Source organism: Pan troglodytes, chromosome 1 (genome assembly GCF_028858775.2).
Source record: "Pan troglodytes isolate AG18354 chromosome 1, NHGRI_mPanTro3-v2.0_pri, whole genome shotgun sequence".
NCBI classification, from domain to species: Eukaryota; Metazoa; Chordata; class Mammalia; order Primates; family Hominidae; genus Pan; species Pan troglodytes.
Genome location: NC_072398.2, coordinates 39,228,389 through 39,235,801, shown reverse-complemented (window position 1 = coordinate 39,235,801; position 7,413 = coordinate 39,228,389).

Genomic DNA, 7,413 nt, shown 5'->3' with positions numbered 1-7,413 from the left:
GAAACAGCAGCAGTTAAAAAAAATTTTTTTTCTACTGCAAATAAATTCTTTTTTGCTACAGTTTCTCTGAGGGCTCTCACTGACAAAGAAACCAGGAACTGTACCATAATTTGGGTTGTGTTTAGTTCTCTTTCCCTCTCTTGGATTTCCTTCCTGCCTCCTTCCTTCCTCCTTCCTTTCTTTTTCCTTCCTGTCTTTTCTTTCCCCTCACTTCCCTTGCTTTCCTACCCTCTCCCTTCTCCTATCCACTGTGTGTTTCCACATTCTTTTCAATTCAATAAATATTGATTAGGTACTCAATTGATTGTACTAGGTAACTCAGTACTCCCAAAATGAGATGGTCTCTGTTCTTAAGGAACTCATGCTTATAACTTAGTAGAAATCTTTCCTATATTGCCTTTTCCCCCCAATTTATAGTGAAGGCTGAAAATCTAGATACTATTTAGGGTTAGTAAATATTCTCTTATAAAAAGTCAAAAACTTCTTGAGGAGTCTCACTTAGTCATTCACACATTAGTATGATTTAATTTAATAAGATTGCTTTCCCTCTCATACCTAGTTAAACAGCTTGCCTTGTAAGAATAAAGATTCTGACTGGGGAAGGAGAAGTAGGAAATTTGGAACTATAAAACAATTTTTGGAGGTTGGCAGCCTCAGGGAAAGCCCTTGGAAGAGGATAAGAACACTGTTCATTAAGATAGAGATTCTTGTTTTAAAATGAAATCAGGCCGGACACAGTGGCTCACACCTGTAATCCTAGCACTTTGGGAGGCCAAGGTGGGTGGATCACCTGAGTTCAAGAGTTCAAGACCAGCCTGGCCAAATGTTGAAACCCGGTCTCTACAAAAATACAAAAATTAGCCAGGCATGATGGCAGGTGCCTGTAATCCCAGCTACTCGGGAGGCTGAGGTGGGAGGATTGCTTGAACCCGGGAGGTGGAGGTTACAGTGAGCTGAGATCGCACCATTGCACTCCAGCTTGGGCAACAGAGCGAGACTCCATCTCAAAAAAAAAATTAATTAATTAATTAATTAAATAAACAAGTAAATAAAAAATAAAATGAAATCAATAAAAAAATAGATATTCTTTTTACCCAAGGATTGTCAAACACCTCTGTGACCTATAGTTTTAATTTGAACCAAGGCTGAGTGAGAGAATTTGGAGGGATTATGATTTTAATTTCTCCAGTTGTAAGAATCTTTGACTCTACTCTCAACAGCAAGAGGTGGAACTTTTTTACTGTCTTCTCCACTAGACTGTAAGCTCCATTAGGTTAAGATATGATCTGTCTTGTTCATAATTGTGTCCTCACTGCCTAGAACTATGGCTGGTATACATGTAGTAGGTGCTCAAGAGATACTTGATGAATAAATGAATGAATGAAAAAAGTGACAGTTGGATACAAACTGCTAAAGGGTGTAAACGAGGTGGAAATTGCATCAGGTTGAAGAACACTTTCTACACCCTGGTTTAGAAAGAGCTTCATGGAGAATAGTTTTCAACGCAGAGCTAGTGGACTGTTTGCCTGGACCTCAAGGACAACAGAGGAAGAAAATAACTGCTGAGAACCAGTAGGGAACATTACCCAGTTGGAGTAATAACACTTCCAAAAAGTGAACACTCTAACAATGAACTATTTCTTGAGCATAATGGAATGTACAATCAGATTGTGTGCATATTCTGATTGTACAGAATATGCCTGGTGGGATGATTTTACTTCTCTTCTGAGCAATCTGGGAATTGTCAGGAAAATGGAGATAGCTTCAGGCTAAGAAGGGATTGCCCAGGGAACCGCCTGGTGTTTCTGCAGAATCACTGCATGCTCCACAGGGCAGAGCCTCTCATTGAAGGCTCTGGGTGCTTTGTATCTCAAGAGTTGTCACCCCTTAAACCCAGGAACCCTCTCCAAATTTGTTCTACAGGGTTGTTCCTATCTGGAGTGACAAGTGACTATGCAGTCTGTTTGCAGGGAAGACTTTCCAACCCAGTGTGGCGTGGGTGTGGGGATGATTCTGCCCCAAGGCAGGGAGGAGAGAAAATGTCCTTCAGTGAGACCCTTCAGCCTGAGAATCCATAATTACCGTGTAGACTGGCTGCATAATATGACCTATTCTCCAGCTCCCTGAGTAATGGCAGGTGTGGTTAACTCGACAGTCTTCCTCCTGTGCCGTACATCTTCTCCTTTCCCCAATTACACCGACAGATTATTCCTTCCTGGTGTCCTTTTTTTTCCCTTTGTCTCAGAAATAACAAGGTGTCATGAGTCTGCCATACATCACCCTATCGGCAGCGAGTGGTGACTTCTGATTAGTGGAATACCATGGGAGCAGAGGGAGGGAGCGTGGCAGCACCGGCTGCTCTGCCTGGCAGCCCTGTCGCGCCTCAGAGACTGGCGTTTTGTCTGTGTCAACAAGAATCCGCCTGGATATTACTCATGTAGCCGGATATAATGAATTCAGCTGTTTGCTAGTGCAGCAAATAGGTTTTTTGCCAGTGATATTAGGATCAAGCTGAGTAATAGGATGTGTCCATACCAGAGTAATGTCCATTTATTAGCTTCTGTGGGAACACACACACATTAAGAAAAATCACATTTCGCGTGGCTCTGTAGCTGAGGGAATTGCATGTTAAAAATTTCCACTCAAGCAACCTCAAGCTAAGGATTTGTATTCCAAAGAACTGGACCTATTTCACCAAAAGTATTTACTTTCGAAGTAGAAAAATCTTACAAGCTTAATGAGCACAAATGACTCTGCCTTATGTAAAAATCCCTCTGGGAAAGTTAACCTTAGTGGAGGAGAAAAGCTGGAGGTCTACAGAGAGGGCAACCCAGGGGAAATGGCTGACACATGCTGTCTTTCAACATAACGTCAATTGGCTTTTTTTAATGGCAACATAAGATTGACTTTAATTGCCTAGGAGGTTACGCTGGGAACAAGAACAGGCTTCTAAGTCATCAGGAGAAGCAGCTGTCTACTTGATTTCAGGGGCTGGGGGCATATTCCCTTAGTCCTCCTTAGAAACCTCTCATCAGCTCAACCTCTCATCAAATGGTGGGACTAAACTCCCACCATTTCAGATTCATCCCTTGGCTTGAGATTTGCCTTTGCCCAGTGAAAGATGTCACTAGGAAGCGCCAAACGTGAAGCCTCTTAGAATTGTACAGTGCCAGCCCCCAGAGACTTAGTAGTTTGGAACTCTTTCTTATGAATGAGTTTTGATGGGAGAGAAGGTGAAAATTGGAGGGCTCTGGGATCTGGTGGAGGGGAAAGAGAATATAGACAAAGTAGAGAGGGGGTGACTAGTAGTTCCAAAAAGGTAGGAAAAAGTGGATTTGGCATGCCTGTAGTCCCAGCTACTCAGGAGGGTGAGGTAAGAGAGTTGCTTGAGCCCAGGAGTTCATGGCCAGCCTGGTCAACATAGTGAGACAGACAGACGGAAGGAAGAAAGGAAGGAAGGGAGGAAGGAAGGAAGGGAGGAAGGAAGGGAGGGAGGGAGGAAGGAAAGAGAGCAAGAGTCGAGACCAGAAACAGAGACCTAAAATTTTGCCTATTTCACAGTCTTGCAAAGGAAAACGTAATAAATAACAGTCCCGATCTTTGTCACTTGGAAGTTTACAAACGTAGAATGCCTTCTAAGGCACATCCCATGCAGCCTAGACAACCGCTTTCCACGAAGCCAAAGGGACAGTGGAAATGTCTTAGTGGTATGCCTTCTTCCAGGTGGAAAGGAAAAGGCAGACATGAAGGTGAATATTCTGAGGTGAGGCAAACCCACCTCCTGTTTTCCCACACAGAGGGCCCCACGCAGTCGTAGCAGTGGAGGTGTTGGGTGATGCTCTGCTCCTCCATGGGTCTGTCAAGCATGTCTCCCATGGAAGGCACCCCCTTGGCACCAACTTGGCAATTGCAGCCGTCAGCATTTTGTGATCTAGTGAAAGTGTCCATGTTCCCTGGAAGACAGTAGGGCAATTCCTTCAGCTCAGACCACCAGGTCAGAGAACGCAGGGGGCTCCTGCCAGACAAGCACATCTCCCAACCCAGCCCCCGTGGCCCTGGCTCCACTTTCACTAGTTCCCAGATGCCTCTCCGGAGATCAGGTTGCGTTCCCTGCCCTTCACAGACGTCCCTCACACCGACTCAACTTCTCGAGCCATTTTTTCCTCAAGACCAACTTCTGAATAGATTACTGGCTCATGAGCTACGCTGTTCCTTGCTATCTTAGAAAACAAACACAGGGGTACTCTTTTGTTTTAACCACCTGCCACCGGCAAGAAACAGCCATGTTCCAAAGAAGTTACGATCATAAGGTGAACACACAGGTTCCAGCATTTTACTCATTTCTTCTGGTCACTGTCCCACATTGCAGATGCCAGCTTATCCCTCGACTATTGCTCAGTCCTTGGCCCTCTTTTCTTCTCAAGCTGCATCTGAACAATCATATGACAATCACATGACTTTGTCATTTTTAGGCTGAATTCTTCCAAGTCTCTGTCTCTGGTCTCGAATCTTTCTCTGAACATGAAACCTCCATATCCAGCTGCAGGATCAGCAGTCTCACTTTAGTGTTCTCCAGCCAGGACCAACTCAGCATGTCCACACAGAGTTCATTATGACTTCCCCTACAGTCTGCTCTTCCACCTGAATTATTTATATTGGCTTCAGGCATCCACCTAATCACTTAAACCCTACACCTGGAAATCTTCCCAGACAACTTCTTCCTCTCCAGACCCTCAAATCTACTTACAAAATCTTACATCTTTTTAACACCTCTGTTACTGACCCCTTCCTTCTTCTAGACACAGTCCTCTTTCCCTAATCCAATTTAGGCCCTCCTTGTCTCTTGCTCTGCTCTGGTAGTAAGCTCACCCTCTGGGCTTTCCTGTCTCTAATAATTCTTTTGTAATCCTACCAAAGAATGGCTCCCATAAGGCAGATATGATTGTTATCCTCCTGATTAAAACCCGACAGTGGACTCCTCTTTGCCCTTGGCATATAATCTGAGCTTCTTTGAATGTCCTATGAGGTAGCCCATGAAATGTCTCTGCTGAACCCTCTGACCTTATCTCTGGGGAAGCTGTCCACCTGCCTCGCCCCACTGCCCCCTTGCCATGCTCCAGGTCAACCACACTCCCTACCTCCCTGCTACCCACTGACCCCAATGTCACTAAGTCACTTTTGTCAACAGAGTCACTCTCCTTGGCAAGTAGGTCTGAAGTTAGATTTGGGGTAGAACAATAACTGTAAAACACATGGCTAAAAACTCAGGACAATTCAACTGCCTTCCCAATCTAAGGACTATTATGGTGGTTTGGCATAATGAAGGTGGGCTGACCCTCTATTTCTAATATAAATAGAATACAGCTTAGCATAGCTCATTTAAAGTGCTTAAATAAAGAAGCAGCTTCTGGAGTCAGAATTCTTAGGTTCAAATGTTACCTCATCAATTAACCCTTAGTTTCCTCATTTTAAAAATAGAAGCATTGGTATTCACATGAAATTGTTGGCAACAAATTTTAAAAGTGGAAATAATAATACCTGTCTCATAAGGTTGTGAGAAATAAAAATATTAATATGGTGCCTGGCAAAGGGTGTTTGGTAAATGTTAGCTATTGATGTTATCATTATTAATAGCATTTATAAAATTCCATTTCTTTTCTATCAAATTATCAGAAGGAGATTTTACCTTCGAAACTGTTGGAGAGATGACCATGGGATTCAGCAGTCAGGCTTGCATTCTGATTGGTGGCAGGAGCAGATTGACAGGTGCAGCAGGAAAACAAAGACATACAACCCATTCCTTCCTCCCCCACACTGTTTTATATTTTATAAAGGGAATTCACAGCCTAGTGGATACGGGGTTGAGTAAAAGTACTTCCTGCCTCTATTGAAGCTTCAGGACACTGGACTGGAGTCTTCCACAATTCAGCCAGAACCCAGGGTACTCCAAACCACTTTGTGATCCTCCATCTCTGTAGGCTACAGTTTATAAAACACTTCTATCTCCATGATTTCATGTGATTCCCAGAGTGACTCATGAGATTTCAGACCTCTCCATCCTCAGACAGACCCTGTCACATGCCTCTGAAAATGCTTTAGTTGTTGCCATGTGGATGGACACTCAGAAAATACTTAAAAAAAAAAATCTAAACTGCTTGCTTTAGTGGTTTTGTGTAAAATGCAACGAGAGAGAGAGAGAGAGAGGGAGAGAGAGAGGTCCTTGGCAGATAGGTTTAACTCAAATCACTGAGCAGGAAAATATCTGGGAATCTGGCCTGGTTTGAGAAAAAGAGCCAGCTTTTTTAGCTGACTAGAAAGCAGCTTAAAAAGGAAAAAAATGAAAGGAAGGAAACTAATGAGGCATCTCTTTCCTCACAGATAATGTGGGATGCTCACCCAGTGGTTTGCAGTGGCTACAGCATCTGTTACACTTCAGTGACAATCAAAATGCCTTGGAGATAAGACAACAATTATGAGACCTGCCTGAGAAGAAATGAAAGAAAACCCAATCGCAGCCAAATAGCACTGCCATCTATTAACAAATTATTACAGGCTGAAGCAGTCTTTAATGAGATTTTAACAAAAGAAATCCAGTCGTGTTCCTCTGGGGCAAAGAGATTTTATTATCATGTGAATGGTTAAGCAGGTAAGAGGACCTCCCTTGGAGCTCCAATAAAGAGAAAATGTGTGAGCCCTGTGTTCTCCCTCTCCAAGGAGCTCTAACTCCCAGTCAAGATGAAAACATCTTAGAGGAAGGACCCAAATAATACCGTTCCAGAGAAAGTTTTAGTTTAGTAAGTGGCCTGATGAGACAAGTGAGTCTTCAAAAAAGCTGTGTTAGACCTTTGTGTTGTGATTCCAATCCTTTGTGCTTTTGGTTATCCTAAAGGACATTGTGACATTCTCAAGAGATTCTTAAGTCAAAAGGTATAGTGGCAACATTAATCTGGAGGAACAATGAAGCTAGCTAGAGTCAGGACGTGCCTGCCCATGATCTTGTAGAACCGCTGGGGTTTCAGAAGAGAAACTGATACGTGTCTAATGTTGTTAGTTCAAAGGAGGAAAGAAAAATTGGTTGCATGGAGTGAGTCAGAGGGAGGGAGGAAAATATGCAGTCCAAGGAAGTCGGTGAGAAGCCCGCTCAGATGCACTAGACTGTCTTGCATGAATTGGGTTTTTCTTTTTGCTTCTCCCACCCCTTTCATTGATCCACTACATGAACACTTATAGGCAGCCAATAATATCAGGAGAAATATAGCCATTTTGATACTAATATTTCTGTTACCCAGGAATTTGCTTTATTTGCAATATGAGCCTCCAATGCCTAATTAAAGGAAACTGAGGACTAACCTGGGTGATCCAAGAATTCCTAGACTGTTAAATAGTGTAGTTTCTTTAGAAAGGGACTCTGGA